This window comes from Mytilus galloprovincialis, chromosome 1 (genome assembly GCF_965363235.1).
Source record: "Mytilus galloprovincialis chromosome 1, xbMytGall1.hap1.1, whole genome shotgun sequence".
NCBI lineage: Eukaryota > Metazoa > Mollusca > Bivalvia > Mytilida > Mytilidae > Mytilus > Mytilus galloprovincialis.
The window spans coordinates 115826637-115847034 of record NC_134838.1 but is presented as its reverse complement, the minus strand read 5'-3'; the positions used below and the strand labels follow the sequence as shown (position 1 = coordinate 115847034).

Below are 20398 nucleotides of genomic sequence, written 5' to 3'. Positions count from 1 at the left end.
ATTTTCCTTCCACTTTAAATAAACTTGTCATAGATACCAGGATTAACATTTGTGTACGCCAGAAGATTGTTTTGTGTTCAAAAGACCTGACAGAAAATAAATTAACCACATTGAACCAACTTTCCCACAACAGGAGTTATAAGTTGATGACCTAATGGTAAACACGACATCTGATAAAAATTTTAACATAATTCTTTATGAAAAAGTATGAAAGACTGAAATAGATGTGCCAATGTCATCAAAATATGGCTTGTATCATTAAAACCCCAGTTAATGCGAGTTTATCTCGATGATCACCTGACAGTAATTATGTAGTTAAAAGTAAAATAAAAAAATAATTTGACCTGACTGTCAACTAAGTAGTGTCCATGCTCGGCATTATATCTTGTCAGCAGATAACTACATTCAATTAAACTAATCAGAGATATCTGGCTTGAACTTCTGTACGCCAGATGCACGTTTTGCTGTAATAAAAATTGATAGAAAATCCATTTGTCTTTTAAAAATTCAATATTTTGTTAAGAGTTAATTTGTAATTATAACCATATCAATAAAATTCTTGAAATTCCACCAAATGTCAATCAGAAAAAAAAATTAGTAGTTTTAAAAGATAAAAATTTCAATGAAATCCTTTGGTATAAATAGCAATTGGGCAATATGGGATTTTTAAAACAGATATTTGTTTATTTAAGGTAAACAAGAAAAGTAAAACTTTCAAGAGGAGGCATAAAAAATCATGCTAGAGGACATGCAACTGAAATGATATGAAAAGGCAATTTGGACTTTTGTTTGTCTGAATGTTAGTAGTTTATTTACAGCATTGTGCAATATTATGTCTCCACCTGAATATTAGTACTTTGTTTTGAGCATTTTACAAGGCCATGTCTCTTCCAGTTTATTAGTAGTTTGTTATGAGCATAGCGCTAGGTCATGTCTGTTCTTGTATATTGATTGTTTGTTTGAAGGATTTTGCAAGGCCATATCCTTTCCTTATATGAGTAGTTTGTTTTGAACATTGTGCAAGATCATGTCTCTTCATGTGGTGAGGTGAATCACCCCTTCATACATTTTACAGACACCATCACGAGTTGATTGACCATAATGGAATATACTTTTCATAGATGATAACATATGTGTTCCTAGTTACAAAGTAAAATCAGAAAAGTACTGAATGGTGAGGAAAATTCAAAATGGAAAGTCCTAATCAAATGGCAAAATCGAAAGCTGAAACGCATGGATAACAACTGTCATATTCCTTACTTGGGATAGGCAGAAAATGGTAGATTAAACATGGTTTTATAGCTAGCTTAACCTTTCACTTATATGACAGTCGCATATAATTCCATTATATTAACAACGATGTGTGGCCAAACAAAAAGACATAATAGATAAAAATGTCAAAAATTGAGGTACAGCATCAACATGGTGTTATAATCTTAATCACTATAAAACAAATAAATATGTAACAAAAGAACACAAAAGGCATAAGTACAAAGCACTTTAGTTAAAATGAAAGACAAGAATACAGTTATTTACCATAGCAGAATAATACATTACGGGATGTATAAGTACAGAGTCATGTCAAATGGATATCACCAAAAACAGGCTAAACAGTAAAAGTGATATTCTTAAAGACAGACAGATAAAAGAATACTTTATATAGATATAAGGATGTGGTATGAGTGCCAATGAGACAACTCCCAATCCAAATCACAATTTGTAAAAGTAACACGTTACACCCATGTCCCCTTTTCCCGAATGTGACGTACCGAATTAGACTTATAACCGGGTTTGTACTGACATGAGCAACAAGACGGATGCCACATGTTGAACAGGATCTGTCTACCCTTTCGGAGCACATGAAATCATCCCCAGTGGTGGGGTTCGTCTTGCTCAATCTTTATTTTTCTATATTTTGTTTTGTGTGCTATTGCTTTTTGTTTTTCTTTTTTCGCCATATCGTTGTCAGTTTATTCCCGGCTGATGAGTTTGAATTATCTTCTGGTATATTATAAACTTGGAGTTACAAAAATACCGTGGTAGCAAGTAAAATCAGTAAAGCATTGGCTTACATTTTATGTGTGCAAAGGATCTTGGTACCGTTCACAGATATTTACCAAATCTAAATATCGGAAACATCCTGCCATTATGATTAATCACCTTGTTTGCTAAAATAACAACCAGTGATATTAAAAAATATGCATGCTTTTAAGCGATTTTTTCTTCTGTTCTTTTTTTTCTGTCAGCTCGCAATAGGAAGCAATTGCCTACATGACTCCATGTAATTTACAGTCCTGATATTTCGCCTCTCTTTTGGTGTATATTAGTAGTTTTGTTTTGAGCATTGCACAAGGTCATGTCTCCTGGAATGTTTATGACATTGCTCAATGAATTTTATTAAATGAATTAAGTATAGTATTTCTTGATTCCATGTCAACATGTAAAGCAATTTGAGTTTACTTTCAGTAACTTTGAATTATTTTAAATGATATAGTTTGCTATTTATTTTTATCTCTAGGAGCTATTATACCGTTGTTTTAAAGTTAAGTACTTTCCTTGTATTGGCATTTATTATATATTCACTTTTGTATGTATTTTTCAATCAATCTTAAATTCAAGGTTAGAAGGAGGAGGGTTGATATATAAGAAACTAGTTTTAACCTCCATATTTTTTTCATATTCATTTTCCTGAATCTCGTAAGTAGTTGACGGCGTCATATTTTATTGTTTTCCTTACATTTGTTTTCGTTGATTCGTATCAACCGTTAAAGTCATATGACACTCCCAATAAAAAAAATAGGCATAAGTTTTTATTACTAAATGGCTAGTTTTCATTATAAAATTTATATACATACACTTTTTTCTGAAGAAAATTCTTTTAATTTGTCTAAATTTAGAAAAAAAAACTTTTTAATTGTTAATTCGCCGACATGCTTTCCGGATGGAGTTACCCCAGCGTGACCTTTCACGTTCAATCCGGAGATCGCAATATGCAAGTGCGCAGGGGAAAACAAAATTGGTAGAGAGAGTCAACAGCCGTAAACATCGCTCCGTCGTTAGAATAAACTGTATCTTATTGTACATGTTATACACGTGCTTACTTGAATATTCGTTACAAAGGTGACAATCGGTAAACTTCGCTTTCAAAACATTATCATTAATAAATAGCTGCCATATTTTCACAACAACACTGACAAAGTGAAATATTTTTTGACAATAACACGATTGGATACGTAAAGAAATGACAAAATCGTGCACAGAAGTCTAAGTTTATGATATATGGATGCATTGCCGATACGATATGGGCTTTGCTCATTGTTGAAGGCAGTACGATGACCTATAGTTGTTAGTTTCTGTGTCATTTTGGTCTCTTGTGGAGAGTTGTCTTATTGGCAATCATACCACATCTTCTTTTTTTATATTGATTCAAGAATTGGATTAACATAATTTTTCACCAGGTACTCGTTTCATATGACTTTAACGTAGCAGCAAAGTGTTGTTTCTGAACTGTCCCAAAATATTCTAAATGATGATAAAATCAATGTCAGTTAAAGATACATATTGCTGGCAAATTTATAATGTACATTTGCTGAACATGTTTAATACATTTAACTTGTGGTGAAATGAATAATTAATATTTTTTTTTCCAAAAAAATAAACCCCACACCAACTACAGGTAGTTGTTTATGTTTATATCACTATGCTTTGACTTTAATCATTGACTGCTCTCTTTGTTTTGTTCATTTCCTAAAGGCGTTTTTATGTTATTTTTTATTTAAAAATTATGAATATTTAATAGAGTTATCACCCTTTGCATATACGTAGCACTATTTAATCTGGCTTTATCTCTATTAGTTTTTCCGACCGTGCAAGACCAGCATAGTCAAAGTCGTTAAAACCCCAATCATTATCTACTAGTTTTGGCAACAATTTAAAGGGAGTGAGGTTTAAAGGATCCATCCAAAGCGACTTGTTGCCATTTTACAGCATAACATAATAAGAGCAGGCATATATGGGGCAATATGCGTAATTGTTTCTCCATAGGCGATAATGGTAACGTTTTCTTCTGTTGCTCATCCTATATCGTAAACTTGTATATGTATGATGGCTTGTATCGAAGCTGAGTCATTTTTACATATGTGGTTAAATTTTCGGAGTACGAAGTGTGATTCATTTTTCTGTAAATTAGCATACCCAATAAATTCTTTCGTGATGCGGCTCTTCATGGTAAAAAGTCCCTTTTTTCACACAATAATTTCTCTCAAATTTTAATACTTTAAATACATATAATAACTCCATAGTTTTTACACATTTATTCTAAGGTCCTATAATTTCCAGATCAACACAAATGGTTATGCTCAGTCACTTGTTAAAAATTGAAACATGTGTTTCAATATCACTACACAGAGATTTTTTGTTTACAAACAACTATTGTGTTCCTCAATCGGAGGCGCATTAGGAATATTGTCCCATATACGAGTATTCGAAGGTGTAGATTCATGTACTAAATACTTTTAATCGAATTTATTTTAGAATGTGTCAAACATACATAAAACAATGATAAATGGGTCATACAAGTGAGAGGTTTAGCTAGCTATATAACCAGGTTTTGTCCACCATTTTCTGCAAAAGACAATGCCTGTTCCAAGTCGGGAATATGATAGTTGATATCAATTATGTTTATGTGCTTGAGCTTTTGAATTCGCCATTTGCCTAGGGATGTTCCGTTTAGAATTTTCAGTAGATTTCGGTATTATTGTTATTTCGCTTTTCCTTTTAGAGAATATGTTACTGAAATCGAGTATAGATTTCAATTAACTTAGTATTAATACTTAAAACAAACCCACACATGCACAACCATGACAAAAGATGTCTAAGCTATATAACAGAAAACGGTCGATTGTTGTCCAATTCATGAGTAGAAACCGAGAAAAGAGAATAGAAGTAGGGGGACGATTTCACACATGAACTAGTTGCTTCAGATCCATAATGTGCAAATACGAAATAAATAGATATTTAAAACAAATCCTAAGATATGAATATACAAAACTAAACAAACTACTGTAAGTATCTCATTTTTATTAATAGAGTAAATTGCAGGCCAGCCGTTACAACAAATCATTCATTCATACGAGAAAATAAATTAGTATACATGTTCAAACATCAGATAGGGTGACACTCTCTTCATATGATACGAATGCGTTGCGCGTACTATCACAAAAGAGGGACGAAAGATACCAGAGGGACAGTAAAAGTCATAAATCGAAAATAAACTGACAACGCCATGGCTAAAAATGAAAAAGACAAACAGACAAACAATAGCACACATGACACAACATAGAAAACTAAAGAATAAGCAACACGAACCCCACCAAAAACTAGGGGTGATCTCAGGTGCTCCGGATGGGTAAGCAGATCCTGCTCCACATGTGGCACCCGTCGAGTTGCTTATGTTATAACAAATCCGGTAAATAGTCTAATTCGCCGGGTAGGTCACATTCATGAAAGGGAAGGGGATTGTAGTTACGACGTAAGGAACATATCCGATATCATTTGTAAAACGGTTATTCCATAACGGTCAACCAACTCGTGATGGCGTCCATAAAATTTACGAAGGAATGATTTCAACTTCACCATTTGTAACTCTTGTTTTAATAGCTTCCTTGTGAGCAGCAACCTGCGCAACCAAACCGACACCCCTCTTCACCTAGGTATTACGTCTAGAAGTTCTGATTACCGTATTTCTATACCCCTGTAAACCTTAAGCGTAATGAGACTAAATGAAACTAGTAACAAAATTGTATACATTTGACTAAAACATTGTAGAACGTCTGTTTCTTAAAAAGGAACTGATTCGCTCATATTTTTATCACAACATTATTTTTAAATATGCTTTTAATTTAACATACAAAATAGTTAATGTTTCCAAATTTTCCAGTACGATTTTTACATGCCAGAAAATTAATTTTATCAAATTTTGAAAAGATCAAATGAAAACAAAACATTACTTCTTATACTATTATTATAGTAAATTTATAGAGACAGCAATTCTTTTTAAATTGGTGTATAAGATGTCTTTTTTTTAAATTTCGTTAATTTGTTATTTGGTTGGGCCTCCTAACTATTTTGATTCGAAAGCCACAGATGGGTCTTAAACGCGCACCTGGCTTCTCAAATAATAAACTTGGTATCTTTGATAAGTTTTTCAATAAACAAATAATGAACGGTTTCATATAAAGGTGAGAACACTCAGATTGTGTGTCGATTTCCGCTAACTAAGTTTCGATACAAAAACACACACACACTTCTATGACAAAACATATTTAACACTGACTGACAATTTTTGTCCAATTACTGAACAGAGTTAAGATTATATATTATTCACAAAAAAAAAAAAAAAACAAAACAAAAAAACAAAAAAAAAAAACAAAAAAAAAAACAAAAAAAAGATTATAGAAAGGGGAGGGAGCGATTTAACAAATCAACAATGTTGCTTTTTCTTTAACAAAAAAACGTTACTAAATAAACTCATCGTAGAAACCAGAATTGAAATTTTGTTTATGCGTTTATCTACAAAAGACTCAGCAGTGACGCTCAAATCAAAACAATTTCAAAAAGCCAAATAAAGTACAAAGTTAAACGGTGGATATGTTACTGCACCAATTTATAACAAAACATTTCAAACGCACGAAAATTAAAATCATGCACTTCGTATCTGATCATATGCATCTGAACTATCTATAACCCATTTAAAATTGATACAATCATTGAGGTATGACACAATCACTGGTATTTTCTAGTCATGGAAAAATATAGCATGGCAGTATATTGTTGTAAAATATAGAAAAGCTTTGCGCAAGAAAATATGTTTCTGTGTGTGTTCGCATTAATTTCTAAACTATATAATACCATATTCTTTGAATAAATGGGGATATGGCTGTTTGATATCCAACACAGCCAAATATCAACCTTAATTTCTGCAAAATTACATATCATTTTGCTTAAGAATGGATTCTTCAACTTTTGGTAGGTACACAGCATTGTGCTGAATACTGTATGATCGTTTATTTTTAAAATTAGGTCAGTATTTTATATTATTGTGCTGAAGAAAGGGTTTTCAACATTTTGTAAGTAACTGTAACAAGTAGTAACTTTTTTTAAATGTTCTGCTGTTAAATGGGGCTTTCCACTATTGTTGTTAACGGAACATTCTCCGATTATGCCCTTATTGTAATCTCATAAGTCTAGGTTTTGAAATGAATTTCATTTTTTCTTACTTAGTTTTATATCTGTTTTATTATTGTTTGCCAGTTGTTATATCTTAAATGCACATTTCTTGACTTCTCTTTATCTGGTACGCACAGACAACGATGGATCAATACATAAAGAGCTATAACTGAATGAGGATAGCAAAAATCAAATCTAATGTTATGATGTGATGTTATACTACTGTCTAAGATATGGTTGAGCGTTCACATATATGTTTAACATAGCATCGTTCTTAATGTGCATATGGTCGTTGGTCTCTATCGTCTATAACTGTATTTCGTCTAATGCTATTAGCGTGCAGGGGCGGATGCAGGAATTTTCGAAAGGGGGGGTGCTAACCCAGGGCACCCAGGGCAAAGGGGGGGGGTGCAAAACATATGTCCCGATACAAATGCATTGATCGGCAAAAATAAAGGGGGGGTGCGCACCCCCGGAACCCCCCCCCCCCCTGGATCCGCCACTGGCGTGTACCAACTTGGACATTAGTTATCTCTTAAATTGTTTTTTGTTTTTTTATTTTGCATGCCGGGCATTTTTAGCTTTAATGTATAGGGTTTGTTCATCATTGTTAAAGGTCGTACGGTGACCTGGAGTAGTTTATATTTTATAGTTTGTATTACTTTTATTGTTCAAGTTGATTTGTTTATGGTGATATCCATTTGACATGGCTCAGTACTTATAAATCCCGCCAATGTGTTGTTTGTATTATCTTTCATTTTTGCTAATATGCTTTGTTCGTGTGACTTTTTGTGTTCCTTTGATACATATGACGTGGCTCTGTACTCCAAACAGCTCGCCATTATGTTATTTCTATTATAATTTTTGCATACTTTGAACGTCAAAACTATTTTATATCTCAACCAGTGTGACGTTTACATTCTGACGTCAAACGCGCGAGTTGATGTTAATCTAGCCATTCGGTAACAGGACTTGAACTATTTCAATCCTTTATGGGTTGATTTTAACATACTTAAATAAAATACAAAAATAAATAATCAATGGACGTGGTTGTTAAATTTGATAGAATGATATTCAAAACAGTGTGGCTGTGGCCATTGATTGACACATTAAATTCATCCATTGACTGGGACAATTTACGTGAACGTTTGTCTGCAACGACCACTGTTCACGACGTACCTACGATAGACATTTAAACTGTGGGTCACCAAAGGTTTCTTAACGCCTTTAATTATAAAATAATTTGAAAAAGTAATCAGGAATAACCTTTATGTTTTGATTTATATAATTGATATAAATCAAAACATCGTGTTATTTCTGATTAATTTTTCGAATTACTTTATTAAGGTGTTGAGAACCTTTGGTGACCCCATAGTTTAAGTGTCTTTAAAAAGTACATAGTTAGCAGTGGTCGTTACAAACAAACGTTCACCTAAATTGTCCCAGTCAATGGATGAATTTAATGTGTCAATCAATGGCCACAGCCACACTGTTTTGAATTTCATTCTATATGCTTTTTTGTGCTCCTTTTTTAAATATTTGTTTGTTTTTGTTCTGATTGAGATTGTAACACGGTGATATCCCTATTTTGAAAATTTTACCTAGTATGTCTGTTTTGTTCACGCATCGTTGTGAATGTAATGGAATTTGATGCAACTGTCATACATACAAGTGAGAGGTTAAGTGCTTTTATACTAGGTTCAATCCACCCTTTTCTACAAGAAAATGCATGTACCAAGTCAGGAATATGAAAGTTGTTGTCCATTCGTTTGATTTGTTTTATCTTTTGATTTTGCCAATTCATTAGGTACTTTCCGTTTTGAATTTACTTCTGGGTTCAGTATTTTGTTATTTTACTTTTTTACAGATTATTAAGTGTTTTTAGTTAATAGTTGTTCCGGTTATTTAGATTTGTTTTTCATTTCAATGTTACGTTCAACCTTTTCGTTTATCCATAGTCTTTATTTTATTTCTTGGCATACCCGTATTAAGTCTTTTATAAATTTTGAGTATACCTTTTCTGTACTCCTCTTGCTTTTACGTGTGCATACAACCTAAAACAAACAAAATACTACCATCAGTTAAACGACCATCATCAATAAACTAAAATAAAATACATTCCAATGATAAAAAAACAGTACCAATGTATCTCAATGTCAAATTTATCTCTGTGCTAGCTTGACTATCCATATAGGGGTAAATTCAGTAAATATATATATATATATATGTCATGAGGGACCGCCCATTTGGTGGAGAGCTTTCTGTCTAAAAGTGAAGTCCTGTGCTCTTCTGATTGGTAGATAATGTTTGTTATAAATGTTTTTTGGTAGATGGATCAAAACTAGAGTTGAAAAAAAAATAAAAATAAATGCTGAATGTACTATTTTTTTCCCTACAGGGTTGAAAAGTAATGGGGGTCAGTATAGGAATTCAGTGCGAATCTACATTGTTTGTAAACAAGGCCATGTGAATGCCCAAAAATGCCGCATGACCCTATGTTTTTATTTTTGCAAAAGATAGGGCTACATTTGTACTTTCATGAATGATATATGAACGTTTTTAATTTCTAAAGGTAAATCAGGTATTAATTTAATTCCACACATAGATTAGCATTAAAGTCAATGGGAGATATTTTACTGAATTTACCCCTATAGGAAAATATGCACTTTTACACTGTACTTGTCCAAGGCCACACAATAATCTCAAAACTAATTTCCTGTAAATGTTAATGTAATGGAAGGATTTTGGAACCTTTTGAAGTTGTTTTGTCCAGTTTTTTGTACACAAATTTCTATCTTTAACTGCGGCTATCCAGGATGCACTCAGTGTACTGTGAGAGAAGCATGGAGTATATGGTAAAAATCGGTTTTTGTGTCCAGATTGAAAGAAACAATAGAAATTACACCTGAGAGTTATGATATCAATGAAAGGCATAAATATTCTCCCCATTTACATCACATTTTGCACATATTTCTCCTCATAATGTAAAAAATCATAGGAAAAAATGGATTACCTCCCTTTGACATAGTGGGTTTTTTTTTGGCTGTGTTCCCCATGTTAAGTAGTAGAACACGTGGTAAATAAGCACTTTTCTAGTATTTTAACACTCGAATAATCTGACCGCATGAAGGTATTCATTTATTTTTACATAATGCATTGCGTTTCTTTATTTAAAGAATATACTACACAACTTTTCATGATTACATGTCCTTCATCTATGAAACAAGTGTTGAAATGTTTGTAATTGGATTTTTATGTTAAATAATTGGTTTTAAAATATTCTAAATTGTTACTTCAATCTCCAAAATGTAAAGTTTGTTCATACCTAATCTTATTTTTTCATATTTGGCACTTTTTCTACTAAAGTTCTGGCTGTCTAGTTTTGAACCCACCCTGATGTTGGGGTAACAGGAATTTCTGCAGAGTGATTGTCAATGACATTTTGTGAAATTAACAAGTATTTAAAACACAGATTTAGTATATAATGAAACATAATTGTTGTTTTATTTGGTATGAAACTGCTTAAAAAGCCTTTGAAAAGTCTTTTTGTGGTCTTTACATGGTATTTAATCAAAAACTTCCTTATAAGGAATAAACTAATTAAGAGTACACCAAGACTTTAGTTTCTAGATGTACTTGCAATACTGGTCAAAGCAAAGACAGAAAACAATTCATATTCATTAAACATAGTATTTTACACCATTCTTTTAAAAATAGTCAATGTGCAACTTTATATACCAAATATACATTGGCCGCAGTATGTGCTGTAGTATAAATTTTGCTCTATCTTTACAAATTCAGCATTTATGAAGGTTGTATTGAAACTGGAACTTGAAAATTGGATACATTACATGTTTATTACAAAAAAAGTTGGAAAAGAAGTAAAAAAGTCCCTTATAGAATGAAATTCAAAACGGTGTGGCTGTGGCCATTGATTAAATTCATCCATTGACTGGGACAATTTACGTGAACGTTTGTCTGTAACGACCACTGTTCACGACGTACCTACGATAGACATTTAAACTGTGGGGTCACCAAAGGTTTCTTAACGCCTTTAATTATAAAATAATTCGAAAAATTAATCAGGAATAACCTTTATGTTTTGATTTATATAATTGATATAAATCAAAACATCGTGTTATTTCTGATTAATTTTTCGAATTACTTTATTTAGGTGTTGAGAACCTTTGGTGACCCCATAGTTTAAGTGTCTTTAAAAAGTACATAGTGAGCAGTGGTCGTTACATACAAACGTTCACCTAAATTGTCCCAGTCAATGGATGAATTTAATGTGTCAATCAATGGTCACAGCCACACTGTTTTGAATTTCATTCTACTTTATCTTTCCACATTGTCATTCCTTTATTGTCCACTAATTCTCTGAACTCTAAAGACAAACATATAAATAAAAATCTTTTCGTTTTCATTCTTTAATTTTTTTCCTTTAGAGAGTTATTACATCTTTAAAAGTTGGTATACTATCACTACTTTAAAAGAGGTAAAGTATTTGTTTCAATTAAAGATTTGAAATGTACTACATGAATTGTATTAGACTGTAAAGCAACCCGACAAACTATATCTGATTGGTTATAAGTAAAATTACATTGAAAGGGTATAATATTTAAATTGATAGATCGAATAACAACAGTAAACTTAGATAAAATGCATGGCTGTAAACCATCAACAATGATCTAGCAACCGTCTGGATTTGAGTTTCAATATCATCAAACATAATTTTTGAAAATAAAAAATAAACCAAACAAGTAGAATAAACAAATATGAATAATATAAGTAATTTATGCTCTGACTTTTCTAAATTTTAAATCGTGAACAAAACCCGAATAAAACATCTGTTTATTACTGCTTTATATATAATTTTCTTTATCTTGTAATATGTAAAATTGAGAATGGAAATGCAGAATGTGTATTTTATCCAAATTGCTTTTCTAGATCGTGAGCCATCACGAGTTGGTTGGCTGTTATGGAATAACCGTTTCACAAATGATATCGGATATGTTCTACGTCGTAACTACAATCCCCTTCCCTTTCATGAATGTGACCTACCGAATTAGAATTTAGCGGATTTGTTATCACATAAGCACACGACGGGTGCCACATGTGAAGCAGGATCTGCTTACCCTTCCGGAGCACCTAAGATCACCCCTAGTTTTTTGGGAGGGTTCGTGTTGTTTATTCTTTAGTTTTCTATGTTGTGTCATGTGTGCTGTTTTTTGTTTATCTTTTTCATTTTTAGCCATGGCGTTGTCAGTTTGTTTTAGATTTATGAGTTTGACTGTCCCTTTGGTATCTTTCGTCCCTCTTTTAAAAAAAATCAGTTCAACTAATATTTTGTTTTTCCTTTGTCACATTAGAAACCTGCTCAGTAACATCGAGATAATTAATAAGAAGGGATTTATGCCATCTTAATCCCACTTTATTCTTTCTTCTCTCAGCTTATTATTTTTTATGAGTGGAAAATCACAAGTTTTTTTCAAATGCGTGAGAGTGATATGCTTACCTTGTTAATGCATTAGTTTACCTCAATATGGATTTCTTGCGATGCTCTGAAGATTTTTCTCTTCTTTTGTACTTTTTAAATACTTTTGTTCATTTTTTTTAATTTTGATTTGTCTACTCCTAATCGATATACGAGAATTAAACATCGGTAATTTAATTTGAACATTAGTAATTTTCCATTGCTTCTTAATAATATTGTCGGTTTATAGATTTTTTGTTTCCCGTATATACATTTTCTTGTTTGCAACCAATTTTCTCGACCGATTATCAGTACCTTGTGTATATATACAGTGGTAACCTGATAAGAAAATACTTGCGTCAGTTTCGGATTTTGATATGATTAGCCTTGGAATATGACAGGAGATCAATGAGAGTTATTCAGTGAAATGTAAGAAGTAGATGGCGTGTAGATTTTTACTTAGACGGACTTCTGATTTATAGGTTTGTTGCTTTGATATTTGACGCAGACAACTTAATCAACGTTGATCAATTTGTTCCTCAAGCAACGGAACCGTTTTCTGGCTTCACTGCACCAATAAAAACGTTCTGGTTTCCATTTTCATATTAAGCTCGTCTCTACCGCTTTGTAATATCTCCTTCCATTTATCACCAAAGAATTTAATGTCAGTTAACATGAAGTTGTATCTATCTTATTTGGCATGTTATCCTAATATTCAATTTATCGCCATCTATATAGAAAACGAAGATGATATAGACGTGGATACTGTCTTATATCAAACATTATCTAAATAATCATTTACAAAATTGAAATGAATCCCTATATATATTTTTTTAAATATTCCATAGCTTTTTAAAACTAAATCATTATTCAGAAAAGCCCATCTCATCAATCCTGAAAATTTAATTGCAATCTTATTCTTCCTAACAACAAATCGACTCCGTCTTTCTGGAAAAGAAACTGTAACAAGTAATTTCTATAACAAATTGGAATCATTTAGATGCAAATGTGATAGTATTCCTCACTTAGTAATCGCTTAACGCTGTTAGATTGTACCATCATGTCTGTTTCTTGTATACAACTTTTATAAGTTTGCACGTTAACGATTATGTCTACTTGATTTTATTGACATTTTATTTTTAGCACGCCTACAAAATTATCTTATTGTGATCGTTTGTTGTAACATTATGGAGTTGTTCAACCTTAAATGGCATGTAAGTATTAATTGAATAGAAGGACTAAAACCCGTTAACAAGTTGTATTCTTCAGTTTTCAGTATATTTGAAAAATAATAGAAAACATGTCATATAAAGGTCACTCAACCATGATATACATTACGCCTGTCCAGATTTTCCCAGAAATTTGTTTAATCATTGTTTTCAATCTGTCACATGAACTCGGAATTCTTTATGTAAAATGCTAGGTACAATATCCAAAGAGTTTTTTGCTGTTTATCCTATTAGATTATAGTTTATTATGGTGTACATTAATCAGGCGGCTAGTTTACTCGTTTGAACTATTTTACATTGGTCATTTTGGGTCCTTTTTATAGCTGACTATATTGTATGGAATCTGGCCATTGTTGCAGGCCGTACGGTAAAAAGTAAAATCACAAAAATACTGAATTCAGAGGAAAATCAATTCGGAAAGTCCATAATCACATGGCAAAATCAAATAACAAAACGCATCAAAAAACGAATTGACAAGAACTGTCATATTCCTGACTTGGTACAGGCATTTTCAAATGTAGAAAATGGTGGATTGAACCTGGTTTTATAGCTATGACCTATGACCTATAGTTGTAACCTTCTATGTGATTTGGTCTCTGGTGGAGAGTTGTCTCATTGGCAATCATACTACATCGTATATGTATATTGACTTTGGGATCTGCTGGATAGTTGTCTTATTTGCAGTTGTAAAATATCTTTATGGTTATTTTAAAAAGTAAGATCACAAAAATACTGAACTTAAGAGAAAATCAACATGAACCCCGAAATAAATTGGATGAACTCAGGTGCTCCAGACAAATGGCAAGTGGTTTCTTCGTTAGTGATGCCTGTCGTTTGGCTTCAGTTTCATTTTCGTAGAAATGGCTGTAATTTTGCCATTAAAATCCATTGGTTGAAATTTTCCTTGCATCATTACTCTATCAAAGCAATCTTAGTTAACACATGTCCTGGAATAAATTGTATACAACAAACGTTGTTGGTACTAGAATGTTGCTACATGGATAAAATAAAAAATCTCTCATGTTGTAAAATTAATGTCTATGTGACTATCCCAAGTCTGTGTATGTGTGGTATTGGTTTTGTCTTTTGAGAAATGTTGTGATAATTGAAGATATGTTAATGTATTTATTCAGATTTGCATTTGTATTGGCACTTGTAATGGTACTGTCCCTAAGTTGGCCTTTTTTATCTTAAACATTGGGTAGCTGTCTCATTCACAATACATTAAAATCTATAATCCTTCAAATAAATTTTGCTTACAAGAATCTGTAAGGAACGTGATATTGCATTAGTCTCAGAGAAAAATCATTACACAATATGTTTATGGTTAGTCTGACATGCATCGTGTCTTAGGAAGGGATACATCACTCCGATTCAAATATAAATATTCTGAAACTGACATTATCATTCCTTTAATAATATGAGGCTGACTTCAAAAGGAATGAAAAGAAGTCAACAGTATCCTTTAACTTTGACTCAGACCAAGTTAAAGATCTTAGTTTACATCACCCTTCAATACAACAATTCTTAAATTGTAATTAAGTTGAAATTGGTTTGGTTTCAGTGTTTTAACATTCGATAAAAGGACAACTTACTATTTTGCTGAAACTGTTGAACATTCGATCATGTATATTCTAAAGGAGAGCATAAATAAGAAGCAATATTCATTCTTTCATTAATTTTTATGTGTCTAGAATAAATCTTCAATGACCTAACTTGTATTTTCATTACAATGTTACTCAATAATAGTAAAAAACTCACATATATAAAACACACTAAGTTTAACAATAATAAATATTTAATAATAATGCAAGGTAAAAATTTCTAATTTAAGAATGAATGTACAATTTGGTACTAGAAAAAAGTTTGTTTGATTTCAATGAAAAGATGCTTTATGTAAACCATTTACAATATTTGGTTATGTTATACACTTTTATACAGTTAGATAATGTCCACATAATGGTTATTTAATTAAAAGTATATAAACTCGACTATCATTCATTTGGTAAATACTCTCATGTTTCTGACAAGGTTGTCCTATACCACATTGCTTTTAACCGTCGAAACACATGTTTTAATTTTTATTAAGATATATATATATCTAAATGTGAATACGAAAAAATAATGAATTGTAAACTTTTAAAAAAAAAGTATTTTTCATTATCATAATCAGAAATGTCAAGTTGATTGTCAACATTCTCGTGAAACCAAAAACTTTCACGAGCGATATCAGTAAAACAAAATCTGCGTTTGCAAGAATGTCTGAACCAGAGGAAAAAGCAACGTACTTTATAGGTGTATTGCCCTTTAACAGATATATTTTTTATAATTAAATAACAATATTTGTCAAACATTAACATGAAAATTTCTGAATAGCTGACACTTCATTAACCACTACATTGATAAAGTTATGATTCTTGATATAAACATATCATGTTATTGTTTAACCAATTGTGCCGTGATGAAGTATGTTTAGCATGGTTAGTTATTTGAAATCAATCAAAATCTTTGTATTTAGAGGATTCAAAGTTGTTAAGTATGTGGTTTTCCGTTAATGATAAACATCAACTTATCTATACATCGTTCAGCGTTGTACGAATGTGCCGAACGTTTTATGGTCCAGTTTAGACGAATTCGATATTTCAAAGGAGTTTATACAAATATGAAATATATGATGTTTCTTAGAACGAGTTTTATATTTCAATCTTTAACTTGCAAAAATTCTCATAGTTTTAATTTACACTTACTGATAGAAACTAAAATTTTGCAATATTTCCAGGAAGAATTTACATGATGTCTTGCAAAAAGTTAGTAAAATAGATTTAAATTGTAATGAAACGCATTTAAATATCTTAAGTAAACTTATCAGGTTGTAAATAGAGAACGCATTATTATTATACAAGCGTATCTTTTGACCACAATTCTTGATTCTTTTTTATCGAAATATTTACAAATCAGTTGAGATTTGAAAAAAAAACAGGAGTAACAGAATTCGTCATCCTAATGTGTTTGGCTGAGCAGAGAGCTATTCTTAGAGATAAATAGTAATTGCATAGCTACTATGTAGGGTGTTGGGATCATCTAATCTACTGTCGAGTAAGAATCGCATTAAGATAAATGCACTGATGCATATTATTACACTGGAGAGAATAGCATAATTTTCCTGTCCTGTTTTGTAGTATCTAACATCATAAAACTTAACAAGGACGACTGTATACAACGTCAACAAGACACGCTGTTCAATAGATAAAACGTTTTCGCTCATGCTTACCGAATAGTAATGAAGTAATTCTTCCTAATATATCCTCGATTTACATTTCATATGAAGTACGTGTAAAAAACGTTTTCATCGAAAGGAAGTTATAAAAATCATGAAATGGCAAGGAATATAACAGGAAGACAAAAACATTTATATACAAGATAACAACAGTAGTGCAAGAGACTATTGTAAAAAAGGTGGTAGCATCACATAACAATAAAAACAAATTGTAACGAGACGAAGTCGAATAAAAAAGTAAAATGAACTAAAAAAAAAAATAAACAAAGCAAAACACATCATATCTTTTAAATTAACAAACAAAACAAATATCTAACAAAATGTGCTATTCAAAATATTAAAACCTAGTTGATTAAAATCTATAAAAAAAAAATAAAAAATAAGGCAAATGTGTATTTCTATGTATAGAAATTGAAATCGACCATCGTCGTAGAATTGTAAAGGAAAATCATATTTTTTAACATATATATATATAACAGCTGGTAACTTTCAGCAACAACTTTTCATATCACTTGTTCAAAACAAACTTATAATAATCCATCCTATTTTCATAAACCATCATATATTTGGTTTTATTTATAATATCACAGCTAAAAAAATCACAATCAGACTACAGGCAAGTGTTCAATATTCTATTGTTTTATCCAGGATTTAAGAGTAGGCTCTAGATCGTAACAAATGATCGTAATATAAAATGTATTTTTATCAGTAATGGTAATGTCAACAATAGTTTTATGAAATTATACATAAATACTGCTATAATATCCTAGATATTGTAGTAATTTCTTCTTTAACTGGGACTATATTTCTTAATGCGAATAAAGGCATGATAGTATGATAGTAGAACGGTGTTCAATAAAACAAGTATTCCTAAGCACACTAACTTAGCACCGTATAGTCACTGGCACGCTATACTCATATTTATTTAAAAAATAATATGTCTTATATTCTAATAGATACATCTTTATAACTTTACTGGTCATATAAACTTTCCTTAAAAGATATACTAAATATTATATGAGATACTTTTAAATTATATACTAGTATTCTATAAAAGAAAAAAATATTTTAAAAACAATTCTTTATTCGACATCTTATAAAATCTACTAGATATTGTATAAATTCATCAAAAATCTTTGTCAATAATTCGAAAATATATCAAAGATATATATTATTCTAAATAAGATGTCTCCTTTCCTGAAGACTTTGATCATATTTGAAACGATATTTTCTTTTGTTATTACATATTTTCTAGCCTGTATTTTATATGAGATATATTTTTAAATTTAAAAGATATATCATTAAATATTTAAGATATGTATAAACTGTAAATTATATCTAATATACACAAATCCTATAAAATATCTAATATATCTAGAAAAAATCTTGGAGTTAATGCGTTTCAAGTTTTGTTTCTTCTTAATCGATTTACGATATTTGAACATCGATGAACTACTGTCGCCTTAATCTATAACCTTTGGAACATTTGCGATATCTTACAAATATTTTTAAAGATATCTTCTAAAAGTAAAGATATCTAATAAAGTAAAAAGACATTTAAGTTGAATAAATATAAATGCAGCGTGCCATACTGTTCTCCTTAAAAGATACAAAAATTGAAACCGATGACATTTATGTAGAATTTATAATAAACTGTCATATCAATCTCCATATTTACCTAATGTAAATTATGCAAATTGCACAAGAATAATAATGTAGGATATATAAATAGCGGTGTAGGAGGCTTCATAAAAATTCAACATGAAAAAGGTAATTTTACTATTCAGTGGTTTTTAAAGATTAAAGGTTCACAAAAGTATGTTCAATAAAGCACAACTAAATGGGTATTATTATAATCATGGTAATGATCGTAATAGAATATCACTATTCTCCAGCTTTCAGGAAGAAAAAACAATATTCATGCACAATTGAAATGAGTAATCTATAAAGGTTTGGGACATTTTATTAATATTTAAGTATGATGAATTCATACACACTATCTAAACGATTGTTCAATTCATTGTCTGTTATTTGATTTTCACTGTTATTTCAAAATTATCATTCTTCAAATGAATAAGATCCATTATAATTTATCAATAGATTTAAATTATTACTCTTCAAAATAAATAAGATCTCATATAATTTATCAATAGACTTTTAGTGTATTCTTTATATCAACTTCACATTTCATAAAAGATATTTTATATCAATACATAATTACAAACCGTGGAAGAAAATTTTAAGGTCCATCAACTGGCATTTCAAAAATATTTCTCGTCAGTCGTTTGCGATATCCAAAGTAATAATTTACTTTATGAAAATACTTGAAAAATGCAATTATTCTACCATCTTTACTGCTAGAAAAAATGACGTTTATAACGTGTAAGAAAAATTATCAGCAGCCACTTTCTCAAAAAAGAAAAGGTCATACTTTACCCAATGCAAAATGCCATATCATGTATATATTTTGGCAATAACAATGACAATCTAATGACTAAAAATCAAGTACCTAAACAATAATTCACATTTTCATCATTAGACGATTACGCCAATATTGAAAAGTTTGCATTGCTCAACTTGTAATGAAAATGATTAGTTAATACATGTATAATTTATGTTTTTTTTATATTTACAATAAAATCAAAGTTTTCTCGCTTCATAAAGAATAGTGATAAGTTTCAGTGTAAGAATCAGTAGTGTAACCTTATTGAACCTTATTGAACCTTAATGAACCGTAATAAGTTTGGAAACTGACTTATACAAATGCTATTTTATTGTATTTTCTGACCTAATAAGGATTTGTGAACAGATCTTAAAAAAATTATTGATATCTAAATGGTATGATACTGGCCGAAAATACAATGACGTAACAAGCAAACGGTCAGATACAATGGGATCAAACACCTCATATTCTGAGCTGAATCATCCTGTAACTATTCTATAGTCAAATGCTTGTGACCATTCTCAGTCACAGATTTTCAAATGCTTCTTTCTGCGTTTCAAGTACTCTTTTCCGTCTTTATTTCCAAATTCCAAGGTTATTTTCTTAAATCTACAAATGTAAAAAATAGGGTTTACGAACTAAAATATCAGACAATATGTGTCGATATAGCAAAAGAAAATGAAAGTTTATCAACAATACACAGATTCGTTTAATGATCTCCTCTGCCAGCATAAATACTCGTCAAC

The 20398-nt window shown here is 30.9% G+C and overlaps 1 protein-coding gene across 3 annotated transcripts in view; it reads right to left on the bottom strand.

Moving 5' to 3' along the window:
- Positions 1 to 15595: 15595 nt before the first annotated feature.
- The window catches only part of LOC143052806 (potassium voltage-gated channel protein Shab-like), a 127956-nt gene continuing 123153 nt past the window's right edge, over positions 15596 to 20398 (bottom strand). For all 3 annotated transcript variants that reach the window (XM_076225928.1, XM_076225912.1, XM_076225921.1), the window contains one exon: positions 15596 to 20261. The gene's annotated coding sequence lies outside the window, so the exon portion shown is untranslated. The remainder of the gene's footprint in view (positions 20262 to 20398) is intronic.